Source organism: Mesoplodon densirostris, chromosome 7 (genome assembly GCF_025265405.1).
Source record: "Mesoplodon densirostris isolate mMesDen1 chromosome 7, mMesDen1 primary haplotype, whole genome shotgun sequence".
In the NCBI taxonomy this organism is placed as follows: Eukaryota; Metazoa; Chordata; class Mammalia; order Artiodactyla; family Ziphiidae; genus Mesoplodon; species Mesoplodon densirostris.
Window position 1 is genome coordinate 114,983,079 of NC_082667.1, and position 19,526 is coordinate 115,002,604.

Consider the following 19,526-nt stretch of genomic DNA (forward strand, 5'->3'; position numbering starts at 1 on the left):
TATACTGGGCTCTGGACTGAATGTGAAAGAGGCAACCCACCCTGAAGACACTTACATGTTGTTATAAACTGAATTCAAGTAAAAAAACAGCAACAAGGATTTGGAGAATTCAAGGAAAGCTGCAAAAACAAACAAACAAAAAAAGATTCCTTTCATGTAATTGGATCTCAACCTGAGGACCTTCAGTGACAGGACTGCTGTGAAGAACGGAATAAAAATCCAGGAATACTTCTCAAAGAGAAGGTATCAGAGGGTCTGGAGCACGCAAAGGACACATGCTCATGGGTGGAAGAAGAGGAAAATGAGTTGGGTGGGAGGGATAGTCTTGTTTCCCTTTGGGCTGGTCGGAGCATCCCGTTCTGCTCCACCCCAGGCAAACTGGAGTATGCTGATAATAGAGCAACCATAGGATAGAAGGGACCAGAAGTCGTCTCAGGAGGAATCTGGAAAAGAGGAAATGTTTAGGCAGGTGAAGATACAACTCCGTACAGGAAATGACTTCTATCTTCAAATATCCAAAGGGCGCTCAGGTAGGAAGGGATGGGATTTGCTCTAGCTTTCAGGGAATACAATGGAACCAAGGGGGAGAAACTCCAAAGAAAATGCTTGTTGACTCACAGAAGAAAAATACCCTGCCAGCTCAATCCAAAACTAGGAGGATCACTTCCTGCCTGGAGAAGGTCAGGAGGGCTCTGTCACTGGAAGTTCTTTGGTCAAAGGATGCACCCAGGCAGGAAGACCTTCTGGACTGAAGTAACCCTTGGGGAATCCCTTTAGCTCTAAGCGTGTTGGGGTCTCTGAACAACCTGAGTTCCAAGAGGAGAAAGTGGACAAGAGAAACGCAGGAAATCCTCACACAGAGAGTATAACTCCTATTTGGGGATCACATGTCCTAATATATTCAAGGATCACCTAAATGCAAAATGTGCTTACACCTTTTCCTCTGTTTCTCTTGAACAGAATTATTTATTTTACTGTCTCAGGAATTCCAATATTTAAGTACCTCCTAGGTGAGGCAAATGCCCTTTAGAATAGTGGAAAACACAAAGGAGAAGGCCACACTCCCACCCTCTCATCAGTTTAAGGAGAATCTCCGGTTTTAAAAGAGATGTTTGGAAGCCAACTGGTCAAAGACCCCCACCCCTCATGTCCGAATTCCTTCCTTATCTTCCCTGTTTGAGTGTTGCCTGATCTCTGTTTGAATGCTGCCTCCAAAGCTAATTTCATTGTTGGCCATTCCAATGGGGAAATTAGCACATGTAAAATGCATCAGCAAGACATGGAAACAAAGGCAAAGAAAAATGGTACCTTTAATATGCACTGTATCAGAGTATAAAGACAGAACCCAATATTAATAAGGATTATAAAAAGTCAGATTACAGTAAATTTTTAAAATACCACCTCCAAAACAAATAAACTTATTTACAAAATAGAAATAGACCCACAGACAGAAAATAAACTTCTGGTTACCAAAGGGGAAGTGGGGGAGGGATAAATTAAGAGTTTGGGATTAACATATACACACATTACTATATACAAAATAGATAACCAACAAGGACCTACTATATAGCACAGGGAACTCAATATTTTGTAATAACCTATACAGGAAAAGAATCTGAACAAGAATAAACAGACAGAAAGGTAGACAGATATGTATAAATGAATCACTGTGCTGTACACCTGAAACTAACACAACATTGTAAATCAACTGTACTTCAATGAAAAAGTGAAAAAATAAAGTAAAATAAAATAAAATACCACCTCCAGTGTGAGTGGCCACTACTTAATGACACATGGTACTGGTAAAAAGCATAGGTGAAACTGCTGCTCGTCAGGCTATATTTTGCGTATATGTGCAAGCCTTCCAGTGCCGGGTGGGAAGATAGAAGAATAGGAGCAGGAGAAATTAAAATGGTGAAGGTTGCTAATAAGGAGGAAAGCAAGGTATGGGCCTTTGAGGGATGCTGGTACATGGTATGTATTTCACTTGCTTGTATGATGGGGACTGGGGCAGAGTTATAAAAATGAGTGCAAAGCTGGTAGGGATGGCAGACAAGAGAAACAGGGCATTAAAGAATTGACCTCTGATTGAGTAGAGAGGATGGAGGGCTTAAGTGGAGGAGGGAAAAGACAGTGTTTAGGAGTGGAGGAAAAGGGAGGAACACAAGATCAGTGAGGGAACTGAGAGGTAGGGAGAAGTGAGGAGAGAGCCTCAAGGGAGGTCCAAGATGCTTGGGATGTTTCCAAAACTATCATGGGGTCTCAAGAGATGGTGAGGGGTGGGGATAAGGGTAAATGTTTAGGGGGATGCAAGAGACAAAGCCCTGAAAGATCTCCGGAGTGGGAAGAAGCAGAGAGGAAGCTAGACTCATCATAAGACTTAGTCTCTTCCTGGCTGCAAAAGATTGTTAATCCATCAGAAAAATCTGAATCTGTCAAGTGTTGACTGAACACCTCCTATATGCTCAGACATGTGATAGAAATAGAAATCAAAGTGTTAGTAAAAAGTCATGCTAAAGAATGTCCCAGGGCTTCCCTGGTGGCGCAGTGGTTGAGAGTCCACCTGCCGATGCAGGGGACACGGGTTCGTGCCCCGGTCCAGGAGGATCCCACATGCCGCGGAGTGGCTGGGCCCGTGAGCCATGGCCGCTGAGCCTGCACATCCGGAGCCTGTGCTCCGCAGCAGGAGAGGCCACAGAGGTGAGAGGCACGCGTACCGCAAAAAAAAAAGAAAAAAAAAAAGAATGTCCCATAGTAATCTTAATTACTATCGGTCAATTAACAATCGTTGATTTAGAACTACTACAGCTGGGGACCATGGTCAGCACGAGCTATATAGTTGGGATCACCAGGCCTATCGACATGGAGGTCACAAATAGTGGGGATGTGGGGGTTGGTAGAGCCAAATGTAAAACTGCTACGAAGAATTGTAGGGTGCTTCAGAGAAAGATGACGTCCAAAAATAGGGTTCGTGATTTTCACATTTTTAACAAAAAAGAGATGCAAGAAGCCAAGAGAAGCAGGAGTCAGGCCATGGCAAGTTTCTTCCTGGCCTGAGAGTGGCAGAGAGCATTGCCTGACAACTTCTCAGGGTCCAGAGCAAGGGGGCAGATGCCAAGCCCAGCAGAGGACTGCTGGGGACTGGCACAGAGCCAGACTGGGCAAGAAACTGAGTCTACTCCTCAAGGAAATCAGGAGCTCATGATGGAAGGAGGAAGCCTTCTGCCTGAGCTCCTTCCCCTCTGGACCCCACTCACCCTGCCTGGCGTGACCTCTTCAGCTCATTTGGCCTCCGCCCATGGCTAAGTGAGAAAACCATCTCTAAGGAGCCTCTCCAATTTCCTGAATTTTCTGTCTGCCTTGCTTTCCTACTTGGGTTCACAGATGAGCCCATGACCCTCAACGACTGTTTTGGGGAAGCTTTTGCATTTTCCTTGGCAAAGGTGCAGCTCGCTGAATTCTTTTAGGCCAGGCCAATAACAACAAGCCCTAAAATCGCTGAGCCAAGTGGTTTCTTCGGGGATCTGCTTACATTCCCTCCCTGAAAAGAGCAGGGGGCCCACTTCGTGCAGTCTCTGCACACAGAAAATGCATGCTCCACTTTTAAGGTGGCGGAGGCATGGGAGGCTTTGACCAAAGAGAGGATGAGGCACAACTAATTTTTGCTTTGGTTTTATGTTGCTCGATTGGGTTTCATTCCATTTTAGATGATGGATAAGACGGCTCGGAGTCAGCTCCCTTGAAGACTGTCTTGAGAAAGGGCTAGGGAAGCTTTTAGTGCAAGCCCCATGGGATCCCAAGTTGGCAGAAGAATTTATGTGTGTCAATACCCTCTCTCATTCCTGAACTTCCACTCAGTTCAGGGTTCAATATTGTAATTACATTCTTGTAAGTTGTGGCTTTGGGAAGAAGATGGAGTCAGTCTATAGATGGCTTGATTTTTTTTTTTTTTTAATAATCATGGAGGGATGTTTGGGTAGAAATAATCCAATTCCATAAAGGATTACTCCAAAGTTTTGTGGGGTTTTTCTGATTTGGAAACTGTTATATGATGATTTTTCAATCAGTTTACCTACCCATTTATTTTCTATCATGCGAACGTTAGAATGTGGTAATGTTTCCCAGGTGTCCCTAGCTGAGGGGAAAGCCTTGAGGACTATCTTCATGGGAGCCTGTCAAGCAGTGGCTGTCAAACAGCCACTATGGAATTAACAATTATCCGTGAACAATTCACAAGGCATGTAATCCATGTGCAGATCACTGAGAACTGACTGCCTCTGAGAAGTGCCTGCAAGATTAGCCAAACGGCCTTGCAAAAACAACAACAACAAGAAGAAAATGGTCACAGAAGTACTTCCTCATTTCTTGGCATCAGTGCATGGCTAAGGTGACAGAGTTGCAGGTTCATGCTCCGAGTCTGAGGGTATTCTTCAGGTGGGGGAAACAGGGTCTCTTGAAAAGTAAAATTTGAACACATTCTCATACAGCAAGATGACCCACATGTATCCAGAAACACCTAGAGCAGTCATTCAGTACTGAGCTTTCCTACTCAGATGGAAACTAAAGGGTTCTGGGGTCAAACCTGCCATTTTTAGAAGACGGAAATCAGGTCAAGTCTTATTTGCAGATGGGTAAATACATTCTAGGGACCTAAGCTGGCTTCAGTGACTTTATCAAAAAGCCTGGCATTAGAGAAAGAGGGTTGATACTGAGAACCCTCCCAGGAAGGGGCTCATCCAACAGCCCACCACACCGTCTGACCCAGAAGCTCTCCAGCAGTTTCCAGCCGTTGTGGGGACCTGGCAATCAGAAGTAACCCCATCTTGGGCTTCCCTGGTGGTGCAGTGCTTAAGAATCCACCTGCCAATGCAGGAGACATGGGGTCGAGCCCTGGTCCAAGAAGATCCCACATGCTGAGGAGCAACTAAGCCCTTGCGCCACAACTACTGAGCCTGAGCTCTAGAGCCCACGAGCCACAACTACTGAGCCCACGTGCCACAACTACTGAAGCCTGCGTACCTAGAGCCCGGGCTCTGCAACAAGAGAAACCACCACAATGAGAAGCCCACGCACTGCAACGAAGAGTAGCCCCCGCTTGCCGCAACTAGAGAAAGCCCGTGCGCAGCAACGAAGACCCAATGCAGCCAAAAAATTAAAATTAAAATTTAAAAAAAAAGGAAGTAACCCCATCTCCATGCTTTGGAAGAAAATTTACAAACTGAGGTTTGCCTGACCTAACAACAGGGATGCTTAGTTTTCCTATATCAACTGATGAAGAGCAGATACTGGCATTTCCAACCAAGAAAAAAAAGGATAGCTTAGGCTAAAAGCAGCCTCAATGTGGGAAACCAAGTGAGGTTGTGAGAAGAGTCAAATTTCTTGCACTTTATTAAGAATACAGCTGGACCCCCCAGAGATGCTCATCTTCAGGGGATTTCATAGGTCCTTGGCCAAAGACCAACCTGGATCATAAGAGGAAACCCCCTGGGCCTTTCTTTTAAAGAAAGAGCTTTTAGTCATCTGGGCTTTGCTTATTGAAAGAATATTCTTTCTTGTCCTGGAGTCAGGGTAAAAGAATGTGCTGCCAGGTTATCTGAGAGGCCCACAGGGAGATGCCAGTGAGACAAGCCCAGTGGTCCCCTACTGAACTCTTTCATCTTGAAGGCCAATAAGATGCCATCTTCACCACACTTCCCAGGGCCTGCTGTCTTCAGACGGCACGACAGCAATGAACACAGAACTCAATTGCCACTCCTTTCCCATTTCACTCTCAATGCCAAGGAAATCTGGTATCAGAGCCTAGGAATTATGGATTGGAAAATGGTGACAAGAAGAGTGAGGGTGCAAAGTAATTTAAAACACTGAATGTCACCCAATAATATTAAAATAGGTCATGCAGGATATCGTCATGGAGCTTTCTTTTTTTTTTTTTTTTTTTTTTTTTTGTGGTACGCGGGCCTCTCACTGCTGTGGCCTCCCCCGTTGCGGAGCACAGGCTCCGGAAGCGCAGGCTCCGGAAGCGCAGGCTCAGCGGCCATGGCTCACGGGCCCAGCCGCTCCGCGGCATGTGGGATCTTCCCAGACCGGGGCACGAACCCGTTTCCCCTGCATCGGCAGGCGGACTCTCAACCACTGCGCCACCAGGGAAGCCCTCTTTTTTTTTAATAAATATATATTTTTAATTGGGGTATAGTTGCTTTACAATGTTGTGTTTAGTTTCTGTTGTACAAAGAAGTGAATTAGCTATATGTATACAGATATTCCCTCCCTCTGAGACCTCCTTCCCACCCACCCCCCATCCTATCCAGCTAGGTCATCACAGAGCACTGAGCTGAGCTCTCTGTTTTACACATGGCAGTGCACATACGTCAATCCCAATCTCCCAATTCACCACCACCCCGTGACCACACATCTGTTCCCTACGTCTTCATCTCTATTCCTGTCCTGCAAATAGGTTCACCTGTACCATTTTCCTAGGTTCCACATACGTGTGTTATTATACGATATCTGTTTTTCTGTTTCTGACCTACTTCACTCTGTATGACTTTCTGTTAAATTTTTCCCTCTCAATTCTTTGGGGGATTCTCCCTGCTTCTGTGTGCAGAGAGCCCCACTAACTCACAGTAACCTGAAGGCTAGAGATCATCACCGTTAAGAGTGGGGCCACAGCGGTGGCAATGGGATCATATGATCCCACTCACTCTCTGTCAAGGCCATAGTCTACCCATAATGATAGGTTATAGGGGTAAGTTTACACAGTGAATAGGCCACTGCCGCTCCCTCCTTGATTCTCAGCAAGAAAAGTGCAGAAAGTTCAGTTACTCCCACTGGCCACTGGACAAATGCCCAGTTGCTCTCTGGGGAAATCTCACAGCGACTGTGTCATTGTGAATCCCTCCCTCTCATGCCCCTCCTTCATGGCCCCTTAGTTGCCAAGCTCTGTCCATTCTTTCTCCACTGCATTTCCTGAATTAGTCCTCTTCTTTGATTCCTGCTGCAATCATCCTTGGTGAAGTTCTCACTTTTTTTCTCCACTGGGCTTTTGCTCTATCTTCCCACTTAGTTTCCCGATACCACTGTAATCCATTTTACACATGACTCTCGGTTGAGTCTCCCTGATGCATGCCTCCCTGATCACGTCACTCTTTTGTTCAAACACTCGCGGTGATACTTTGCTGCCTGCTGTTCACAGTCCAAACGTGGTGATTCTGCATTGCTGATCGACCAAAATCCAATGAATAAATTGATAGCTTTATTCACAAAGAGGGAATTGTCCAGGGACTCACATGTTATCCTATGAATAAAGGACTGAGACTCAGAAAGTTGTTCAAACTTCAGTAGCCCATGTACTGGAGGTGAATTTCACTTGTCCTGTCCCAATGGGTTTCTCTCCTATACATCCTCCTTGTCCCAATCAAAAAGTCCTTTTCCTGTGTCCACCCTGACTTATCCCTCAGGCTCTTGAATTCTGCTATCTTTAACTATTACTTCTTTTTTTTTTTTTTTTTTTGCGGTACGTGGGCCTCTCACTGTTGTGGCCTCTCCCGTTGCAGAGCACAGGCTCCGGATGCACAGGCTCAGCGGCCATGGCTCACGGGCCCAGCCGCTCTGTGGTGTGTGGGATCTTCCCGGACCGGAGCACAAACCCGTGTCCCCTGCATCGGCAGGCAGACTCTCAACCACTGTGCCACCAGGGAAGCCCTAACTATTACTTCTTTTAATAGTGAGTTCCACTCTCAGAAATGAGATTAACAGAGTAAAAAAGGAACAAGTGACTCCTAAGAAAAACATCAAAGAATGACCACAGCTTGAGCGGAGAAGGAGAGCTGATGGGTGTTTGTGACTCTTCTTTGTTCGATTCCCTGCATCTCAGGACCTTAACCGTCCACAGACTATCCTCTTGACTTGGATGGGGATTTCTCTTCTGTGCTTATGCTTCAGTTACTCAAAACATGATCACCACAGTTAGACGGTCATAATATCCCATGATGATAGGAATGGTTTAATGGAGAAACATGCTTGGGTAAAGATCCTTGGATATTAATCAGAGTAATGCATAAAAACTGTAGAAAGCAACTTGGAGAATAACACATAGAAAAATTACTCAGTCACTTTGCCCATCTTTACAGCATTGCCATTTCTGGGGCTGAATGCAAGAGCAGCTAGGAGTGGGGGAGAGGGGAAGACACACCACATCACACACAAATCTGAGGATTCCAATTCTGCAGAGTTTCTTGTCATGTGTGAAAGATGGACATAAAGGAATCTTCCTCTACATAAGGCCTATAACAGTCATTCCCCTTTCCCCAGAAGTAACACAGACTACAACGATAACAGCCTAGAAAGGTGAAGAGCTAACTCTTCTTTAAAAAAGAAAAATAAAGGAGAAAATGAAGAAAAGAAACAAGCAAATACGAACAGACTCTGAAGGACAACTTATTTTGCCTGACTGTCAATGTGCCATGATGCACAGTTGGGAAGTTCTTCTTAAGATCTAACCTGCATTTCTCTTGCTGTTTCTGTTTGTTTGTTTGTTTGTTTGACCATAGACCGCTCTAGCCTCTTTGCCAACAGAGAAACAACAGCCCTTCCCAGCTGGCCATTTGCCTCAGCTAACGGGGCTGTTCTCAAATCCATGGTTAAAACGTCTGTCCCTGAAAAGGGCCATTGAGCTTTGCTCCATAAGAAAGCTCTGGACCACACCTCTCAAGCTAGACAGCCCTGGCATATGTGTGTGAATGTAGATGCCATCGTGACCACTGCTTCTATCTACTAAGAAAAAAGTCAAAGCAAGATTCGTGCCTGAACTTCAACCTCTGCCCAGAGAGCGCTGAAGGGTCGGCTACTGGGAATTAACCTGTATCCTCTCATTACAGCGGGACGCTAGGCCAGAGCAGGGGGTGACCCCGAAAATGAATCCTGGGCTTTAGCCCTCGGGTGGTGTTTGCCTCGCAAAACCTTTCTATTTCCTGGCAGTGAAGGTAGGGCTCTTTAGCAAAATTTTTATTATGGAGTTGTACCCCAACTTTTTCCTTCTACATCCATAGTTTCTTCTCTCTTATAAAATAAAATGTTACTCTTGATTTTTTTTAAAAAGCACAAAGGGGTGACAGTATAAACAAGATGGGACTTCAGAAGGCCAGAAGGCTGTCTGCATTTTGCCAGAACCAGGCTTTGCCTCCTTTTGGGTTTCCCGTGGTGGCCAGCATCCTAGAGCTGGTGATTTCTCAGGGGGCCAAGTGTAAAGGGGGCTTAGGACTTCCTAAGACCCATCCAACCTGTGTTCAGAATTACCGGGGAAAGTTCCTTAATATTCCCCACCTTGGTTTCTTCACCTGTAAAATGGGGATAATAATGGGAGCATATCTCATAGGATTGTTGGGGAGATTTAATTCAAAGGGATAAAACCCTTAACACAATGCCTGGCACATAAGGAGTGACCATTTAATTGCACTTCTTGGTATTAATATGAGTAGAGTCACCTCTGGGGGCAAAGTAGCAAAGAGAAAGAGTGGGAAAGAGAGCTCCGGGAAGTGACCAAGGCACTGCCATCCCCCTGGCCCTGGTGATGACCCCACTGTGCAGGCGTGTAGAACATTCTTCCATTCACCCAGGCCCCAGCTCGCTCCCAGATATGGAACAAGCCGGCGGCACAATAAAGACCTGCCTTCCACAAGATGGGCACCGCGCCGAGTGGCGCCTGGATCCAGAGGAGATATCTCTGTCCAGCATTTCTATCAGGGCTCTTCTGAGCCAGCTCCTGGGGCGCACACAAAGACCCATTCAGGATGGCTGGAGCGCTGAGAGCAAGCAGATGAGCAGAGAGGCCCAGGAAGGGGGTGGAGAAGCAGCACAGTGCCTGGCACCGACCCGGCCAGGGCCGCCTCTGGCGAGTGGGCGTGGAGGGCTCAGGTCCGCAGCCGGGGCTGCACTCTTTGTCCTTCCTCGGATGCCTTTCTCCGGTGGTGGTCCAGGGCCCGGAGACACCAGCTGCCATGGCTGGGGCTGAATGACCTCTCTGGAGGAGGCGGGGAACCCCCAACCCCACCATGCCAGCCCAATAAGCCGGGTATACAGCGGAAACGGGCCATTACTAACTGGCTTGCCATTTCAAAAGCACTTCTTTCTGGGAAAAATGCCTCTCAGAGGTTCCCACCCTGGGGAGGTACTAGCTGAGGCACTGAAGTGACAAACAAGAAGCTAAATTAATACACAGCATCCACCCGTTACTCCCCAGGACCTAGGAAGTGGCTTTGTGTTCTTCAGCCTCAGTTTTCCCACCTGTACAATGGGGCCTGGTAAAATAATCTGTTGGAATTCAAAGAGAAGCTGTTGAGAGAGTTTCTAGGCAGCAGTGTGTTTATTCTCTCTGAGCCAGCAGGCAGGCCCAACCCCAGCCTTCCTCTCTGTGGCCTCCTGGAACGCATGGAGAATGCCTGGTCTGGGGCTCCCATCAGCATGGCTCTGCGGGCAGCCCCCAAATATGTCAAGTCCGATGCATCAAGGCCATGCCAGCTCTGCAGTGCTCACAATTTTGGAGCAGAGAGGCTGCTGAAAGGACCATGATCCATGAAGAAAAGAAGATTCCCTCCTTTACCTTTCCCCTCCTAAAATTACAGAAGGCTATCTTAATAATGTCTGACAGATCAAACGTGGAACAGAAAACTGAGCCCCTTCTTGTCACCAGGTTTGTAAGACATTTCCTATGGCACAATGTCATTCTGCAGATGACTCAACTCAGTAGGACTGAAGGGATTTTCTATCATCTAAAGATGTTTCTATATCAATTAATCCAGTTGTCCAGCTTTCCTGGAATGCACTGACTGCACTTATCCACTGAGATACCTCTCATCCAGTGGTAAAACTCAGTACACGTACCACTTCCTCCAGGAAGCCTTCTCTGACGACACAGCTCAAATCAGTACCCCTTCATCATGCTCCCACAACACCCCAGGCACACCTCTCTCTCATGGCACTTAGGAAAGGACTTGAAATTGTTTATGTGTCTCAGTCTTCTCTGTGGTCGGGCACTGTATTTTATCAAGCTTCCAGCACAGTGTTGGCACGACGTAGGAGCTTAATAAATGTTTACTGAACTAAATGGATGTGTTGCTGGCATAAACCCCCACTTGTAATTTATATGAGTATCCTGTAACCTTTGCTCTCAGGAAGTTCTATCTCGTAGCTAACCCAACTCTCCCCTGCACACATATGTTGCTACTTATTCTAACCTCAGCTGGTGACCATCCTCATTCTTATGAGAGTAGCAGAAGAAATCACTGCTATTGCTCATCATTTCTTTCTACCAAGTCAGACTTTCTTTCAGGCTTAAATCAGGACAAACAATCAGAATCTCAGATCTGACAGCTTTTACTTTTAATAGACAAATAGAAAAGGACTTTCAAGAAGGATTTTGGCCAGAGAGAATCTGTGCATTTCAACAAGCTTCTGGGAGGCACCTACTATGTGCCAGACTGTGTGTGAGAGAATAAACACATGCTGAAGTCCCAGCCATCAAGAGATCCCTAACCTAGAATAGGGAATAAACAGGGGGACTTAACCTATTAACAAGCAGCCCTCCACTTTCTTTGTGGTGCCCTGATTAGAATCACCAAGTTTTGTGAGAATGTAAGAAAGTCCAGACTGCTAAAAAAACAAACTTTCCAGTTTCTGAGTAACTTGGGAGAAAACTAGTGGCCCAGTCAGGGAACATACTGGGGACACGTTGATGAGCCCATGAAAAGATCAGTGCCCTGCCTGGGTGTGTTGACATTGTGACAGAAATCTATTTGCATTTTCACTGCTGGGCGGAGGCTGGCCTCCACTGACCACATATTCAGGAAGCTGGCACGAGCCCCTGATCACCAACCCCTACACTGGCAGCCTCCCTTCTTCTGGCCAAGGAGCTCAGGGTCTGCGTGACTTGAGGCAAGTCATCTGGGGACATTTGGGATTCTGATCGGGTGAGCCAGTGGAGGCAGCACAGATAAGACCGGGACAGAAACCTGGCAGCCTAAGTAACATCTGCTTGGGCTGAGGTTTTGGCATGGGCTCCTGCGGGGAGCCTGGGGCTGGAGCCTGGGAAGGCTGTGGTTGGAGCAGGTGACAGCAGGTGGCGCAGGAGAGCAGAAACCAACCCTTGGTGGGGCCCAAAGAAAGCATGGGATTCATTCTGCCCCGAAGAAAGGCGCTAGGGCTGAGAAAGGCAAAGGGGACCAGGCTCTCCGCATGGTGCCAAAAAAAAGCAGACTATCCCCATGGAACATACAGCCAGATACGGGCATTTCTCAGGTAAAGGTAAACCAAGATAGGTCGGAAGAGGCCTGAGTAAAATCCTTGCATGGTCAGCATCTTTAGGACATGTGCAAAGAAAAGGGAAAACAACATACAATATTAACTTCAGGAGCAAGATAAACACTCCTAGAGTTGAAAGGCTCAGACCACTCTGACCCCTTAGACGGCTGATGGGTAAAGTATAATTCTCCAAATAACCTTCCCCCTAACAACAACAAAATGAAAACAAACGATGTCAACAAAAGCACTTAATCTGGTTGGTAAAGTTCTGGAAAGCAACATTTTCAAACATACACACAAAAAGGGATTATATCTCCATCTTAAAGCTACTAGACAAAGCCACCTTCTCAATGTTCTTATCTCTGGGTAAGCTGCCTCCAAATCATACCATTATGGGAACAGGATGGCCAGAAAGTTCCCCTCCCACAGACACTCGAGGCTTCTCAGTTTCTGTGCCCCAAAGGGCAGAAAGCATGGTCCTACTTATTTATTTACACAGCACCGTAACTTGAAGAACTTTAATTGGGGAATTCTAAGCAGGGGGGTAAAAGTGCCAAACACAGGATATAGGACAATCTGTCTCTTCTGAGAGAGAACATTCAAAAGCAGTAGACTGATGGGATGCGCAATGGAGAATTTACCTCATATACTGAAGCAGTGTAGGTTGGCTTGGGGATAAATTTCAGGGAATGCAAGGAATTTTACTTAGTTTTCCATTTCATTTACTTTCACGTTGCTATTTCTCTTGTGGGGAAGCAATCCTAGATACCTAAGGTCTGATGTTTTATAAATCAATTCTCTATGTTTACTTAAGTACATGTACATATATGCAGCAGGTTGCATTGCTTGAGAAAAAGCATTTGATGTATTTGTTCTCAATCTTCTGCAAAAAGCAGGGTCTGTTCAGTTCAGTTCGCTGCTGGCTTTACTGCTCAACTAGGACAGTAACTGAGTCTGTTCTATAACCTAGCACCTGTAACTTGATGGGCCCACCTCACAGACGTCTCAATAGCAGAAAGCGTACGAGCTCAGCGATTAGGCTCCATCAAAGGGCCAGGAGAGCACAGAGGAAGGGAGGAGGAATTCCTCTGGGTGGGACCAGAAAGGCCTCATGGACTCAGATACTGTAGTTGTTTCATCCTCCACGCCTTGGACTTGCTTCGTTCTGCCTGGAATGTCCTTCCTCATCTCCCACCATCTTCCTTTTGTGGTTAGTTTTCCATCTTCTTCAAGAATCAGTACTGATCCCATCTGAAGCCCTTCCTGACCAGCACCTTGCCCTGTGTGTCCTTAGAAATCCTGTGCAAATCTCACTCCAAGTGTATGACAGGGGAATGACGCTGTTGTCACCATCTTCCTGCTATAAAATTCGCTATTGTCGGCTCCTGTCCTGCTTCTGCATGTTTTCTCACATCCCTCTCCCTCCAACTCTTTCTAAGTAGGGTTGCCAGATGAAAACAGAATGCCCAATTTAAACTGAATTTCAGGTAAAGAACAAATAATTTTTAGTATAAATATATCCCTGATATTCCATGTGTTGTTGTATTTTTATTTGCTAAGTATGGGAGCCTCATCCTGAGACCCCTGAGTTCACGCCTGTTCCCCCCTCCCCGTCCCCCTGCGGCGAGGGGTGGGAGACGCATTCAAAGCTGCAGATGTACTTTCTCAGCATTGACCTCTCTCCCCAGCCAGCCCTCCAGAAGAAAGGGGGTACCCCTTACACACCCCTCCACAATTTTTTTTTTTTTTTTTTGCGGTACGCGGGCCTCTCACTGTTGTGGCCTCTCCCGCTGCGGAGCACAGGCTCCAGACGCGCAGGCTCAGCGGCCGTGGCTCACGGGCCCAGCCGCTCCGCGGCATGTGGGATCTTCCCGGACCGGGGCACGAACCCGTGTCCCCTGCGTCGGTAGGCGGACTCTCAACCACTGCGCCACCAGGGAAGCCCCTTCCCTCCACAATATTGGACGAGTAATCTAAGGTCAATTTCAGACCCATTTGGTATTTTTTCTCCTGTACTGGGTGTATTTATTCAAGAGAAATGAAGTTTAAGTGTTTTGTTCAATATAAAAACACTTGCTCAGATGTTTTGAAATAGGAGGGTTATTGCTTGCTTTTCATTTAAATGTGGTTTCATGAACTGTATGAATTCTACTACACTTTGAAATCTGTTAAGTCCATGTTTAATTTCAAAGTATGGCCAGCTGGATGTAGTGACATTTACCTTGTCAGCTCCTGCTGGCTCTTTCAACCCATTCTGTCCTGGAAGAAGCAAGGGAGATGCAGCTGGCAAGGTATGAACCTGCAGAAACACAGCCAACCCCATCAGACAGTGTCCAGCATTGTGAAATATCTTCAAGCTCAACATGCCCTCCTTATTTCACTATTTTAGCAAATGGAACTTTAAAAGCAAAAAATAGCAACATCTTGGATTTCTCTAACAAATCCTTTCCACCAAGATTAACGTTCTTTCCACTTACACCCCAACTCCCAGGGTGAAAAATTGCAACAAGAATAATTTATGGCAATGTTGCCCTAACTTTTTTATATCATCACACACAGGAAGCTATAACAATTGCATAACTGGGATACCTTGGAAAAAATCTGGGAGATTCTATTTGAGACTTAGTAATAAAATTAATTAAATTTCATTACTTACTTTTTAAATTAGCAAATGTTACGGAAGATACTAAATATGGACTTTGTATAAACTCTCCCAGTAAAATAAATCATTTTCTATTTAGAAACATCTAATATCTGCTTTTAAAATGTAATGATTAGGGAATTCCCTGGCAGTCAAGTGGTTAGGACTCCGCACTTTCCAAAACTTGGTCTTGGTTGGGAGCTTACTGTGTGGAGAGTAAGACCAACACATAAACAGAGATACAAGGGCATCTGTGGTTCACCTGAGTCTCGCCCATGATAAGGTTCAACAATTCTTAAGATTCAGTGATTCTTTCTTGCCCATCCTCAATTTATGCTATAACCAGACACATGCTTTTACAGAGCATCTGGCTGCCTTCCCCCTCAATAATTCTCTTTTCTCCAAGAACTTGCCTCAAGTTTGACTCTTGAGGGTGTTTTTCTCCTCCTGAAAAGTGTGCTGCCTTTTCCCTTCTCACTCTCAGCCAGCCCAGATGGTTTCAGAGCTTGGAGAGAAGGGCCCAGCATCACCAGTTACCACTGGGTGACTGTATCCCTACATGCCTGGAATGTAAAACCTAGATAACTGGGGAGCGGGGTGGAAAATGAACCTAACAGTTTTTAGGACGAAAGCGTTTTCTCTACTCATCCCGCTGCCCAGGGTTCAGCAGGGTTTCACTGAGCAAACGATTTTGAAATTGTCAGCCAAGCCTGTGCCTCTCAAGAGCCTGTCTCTCTAGTTCCATCCCTGAAAGGATCACAGTTTTGAGCCATGTGGCTTTCATGATTCTTTCATGGATGGCACATCCATCAGGGAGTCCCATCTGAGCCCCCCAGCAAAGCAGAATTAACTAATGTGCATAAATTAGCACCAAATGTCTACTCTTTGGAGAAATTCCAAAGCCATTCTTTCCTACAACAGATAACTACCCATCCCCGTGTCCTATCAGCCTCCTTCTCCAACAATGACCTGCACCTCCTTCAACTCACGTTCAGTTTTATAGTTTATCAAATGATTTCAAATCTATTTCCTCATTTGACCTTTGACGTTTGGGTGGCAGGTGACGTAGAAGTTTTATTTCCATTACATAAATGAGAAACATAAAGCTCAGAGGAGTCACATGACAAGCCCAAGTCACACAGCTAAAACCTGAAGGGCTGATTGTGGAACCAAGGTCTTCTGACTCAATCCAGTGTTCTTTCCAGAACACAGTCCACAGCCAGCGAGACAGAAGGAGAGAAACATCTGAGAAGGCCAGTATCGAAGTTGAAGGAGCTCCCATGTCCTTTCCTTGTTCTCTCAACCCCCAACCCACAGTTCACTGGAAGTCCCTGATAAAGGTTCCATCCATGTCTGAGTCACCTTTGGCACATGGTTGATTCTGAGAAAAACTGCACAGGTACATGCACACACAGGCACACATTTACATATGTATAAAATGTATTATCCTCCCAGTATTTAAAACGCTTTACCACACTCCACATTGTTCTTCTCCAAGCAGTAAGTGCCCGGAACATAGCGGAAACTCAATTATCTATTGGTTGAATGAATAAATTAATGCTCTCTCTCTCATTCCTTTTTACATCTCAGAATGGTCCTTCTATTTCGGCCGGTCTCACCTCCTAGCTGCCCCACCAACCACGCCGAAGTCCTAGAATAGGCTCCGTGTCAGGATGCTGTACGTAACTAAGTGGATCAGAACCAGACACAGATAAAACCATAGTTCCCATTCTGCTGAAGCACAATTTACAAACTGTAGCTTCAGAGATGACTGGGGTAAATGACTGTTTCAATCCTTTGGGACAGATAATCCTTTGAAACAGATATTCAAATCTCATTTTATAGATGAACCGATACAAGCTCAAGGAAATTAAAAGATTTGCCAAAGATTACCAAACTAGCAAGTGACAGAGACAGAGTTTGAACTCACTTCTGACCACTGGGTGACCATGTGTATCTAACGTCTGGCATGGTAACCGGCCTCCCAGTACTCCTTGAAGGTGTCTGGAACATGACACTTGGGGCCCTATATACTGGCTGTTTACTCAGCCTGCAAGGCTCTTCCCTAGAGCTGCTGGGTGATGCCCAGCTCCCACACCTCCTCCAAGGCTTTGCTCATTTTTTACTACTCACTGAGCTCTCCCCTCATCACCCTAAATTGCAATCCATCCTCTCCCTCAGTCCCATCACTCTAGGTCCCCCCCCCATCCTACTTTGTTTTTTGCCATAGGACATAGCACTTTGCAACATATCATAGAATTTAATTATTTATTATGTTTATAGATATTTTCTAAGTAGGCTTTGCTATGGTGTGAATCTGTCTTTTTAAATTCATTTATGGATCCTGAACACTAAAAATACTACCAGAAAGATAGCAGGTGTTCAATAAATATTTTCTAAATTGAAGGAATAGGGACTTCCCTGGTGGTTCAGTGGTTAAGAATCCACCTTCCAATGCAGGGGACGCAGGTTCGATCCCTGGTCGGGGAACTAAGATCCCACATGAAGCAGGGCAACTAAGTCTGTGTGCCACAACTACTGAGCCTGTGCACTGCAACTACTGAGCCCACGTGCTCTGGAACCCACGCACCACAACTAGAGAAGCCCGCGCGCCGCAACTAGAGAAGCCCGTGTGCCACAATGAAGATCTGCAACTAAGACCCGATGCAGCCAAATAAAAAAATAATAATAAAATAATAAATTGAAGGAGTAAATGAATGGTAGGCACTCAGTTAATATTTGTTGAATGAACCAAGAGCTTATTATCTAAGCTACCCCATGGTCCCACTTATTAAATGCTCCCTATATGCTAGGCCCAGTGACATAAGTGATCTCATTTAATTAGCCCCCAAGTTCTTCAAGCTAGATAATCAAATTCCCTGTTATAAAGATATACACGCTCAGAGAAATTAAATAATTAGCCACAGATCACACCACTGGTAAGTGACAGGCAGCATTTGAACTCAGTTCTAACTCCAAAGCTTGGGGTTCCTTCCATCCCAATACAACACTTCTCAATGTACTCACAAAGGTATGAGCCACCTAGAAATGTGTTGCCTCTGTAAATGAAATATTGACCCATAAAAAGTAGGTAAATCTTAGTCATTCACAGTTAATATTGCCTCATTCAACTCAAGTTAGACGTGAGAGCTCCATCACCTGAGATGAAGCTTGTTGTTCCCTACTGTTTTGGAGCCCAGAAGCAAGCCTGTTGCTCAACCCAGTCTGGTAATTTGCATTTTTAATCATTCAAGAATTTAATTAGTATCATGGCCTTAATCAGGTGCACTGCAAATACAGTTGATGTCATCAGAGCTTAATTAGTTTGAAGGAGAAAAAAGTTTTTACAGTCTGAATATGTCTCCACCGGTATAAAGGTGAAGGGCCTCAGGGGTTCATAGAAAAGGAAAGAAACCAACTTAAAATCTAGATGCTGTGATTAAAGACTTTTAAGACATATTACCTGGGAAAGGTTTTTGAAAGTGTACCACCACCATAATAAAAATACGAAGGTAGCAAAGCGCCAGTGTCAACCATTTTTACAGCTCTATTCAGGTGTCATTTGCACACCACAGAATCCACCCATTGTAACTGTACAGTTTAATGATTATATGTAAATGTAGAGAGTTGGACAACTGTAACCGCAATCCAGTTTTCAAACATGTCAATCACCCCCCAAATTTCCTCCCAGCTGCAGCTTCTGCTCCTACCCCGCCAATCCTATGCAACCACCACTCTGCTTCTTGTCTCTATAAATTTGCTTTCTCTGTACATTTCATATAAATGGAATTACACAGTATAAATACCTCTGTGACTGTCTTCTTTCTCTTAGCATATTTTTGAGGCTCATCTATGTTATAGAACCCATTGGTATTCCATTTCTTTTTACTGTTGACTAGTATTCCACTGTATGATATACCACATTTTGTTTCTCCATTCACCAATTCATGAACATTTGGGTTGTTTCCACTTTGGGGGTATTATGGTTTTGCTGCTGTGAATATTCACGTACAAAGTCTTTACGTGTACACGACCTTTCATTTGTCTTGGGTAAATTCGTAGGGGTGAAAAGGAGAAGTCTCATACTCAATTTCCATTTCACATTTTAAGCAACTGCCAAACTGTTCTCCAAAGTGGCTATTCCATTTCACACCCCCACCAGCAACACATGAGAGCAACCACTGATTCTTGAAATGCCTTAGACAGTAGAATTGAAAATCTTCCACTCTTTGTGTCCGATCTTTGAACTTCAGCCTTGAAAGAAAATGTGAAATGCTCAAAGCACACTGTAGACAGAGAGGAGGCATGATGGAAAATTAACTGGAATCAATGAGGTTTAGAGAAGAGAAGGGATTTGTAGCAAGTAAGTCTTCTCAGGGATAGTATTTTCAGATTTCATTTGCTAGGCAATTAAATTAATCAATTAAATAAAATAACTCTCCAGAAAGATCAGTTACATTTGCCATAAAGATTGCTCATTTACCCCAATTTACCCTGTGGTTTATATAACAAAGACACTGGTTTCATTTATTTCATTCTCCCTATTTTTATCTCCACATCATGAAGGGAAGGAACACTCTGTGGGCTTTAG

The 19,526-nt window shown here is 45.0% G+C and overlaps 1 long non-coding RNA gene across 1 annotated transcript in view; it reads right to left on the reverse strand.

Annotated features, from left to right (window-relative positions):
* The window catches only part of LOC132493191 (uncharacterized), a 92,210-nt gene that overhangs the window by 12,175 nt on the left and 60,509 nt on the right, over positions 1-19,526 (reverse strand). Inside the window, exon 2 of the long non-coding RNA XR_009532964.1 lies at positions 14,516-14,593. This is a non-coding gene — a long non-coding RNA (uncharacterized LOC132493191). The remainder of the gene's footprint in view (positions 1-14,515; positions 14,594-19,526) is intronic.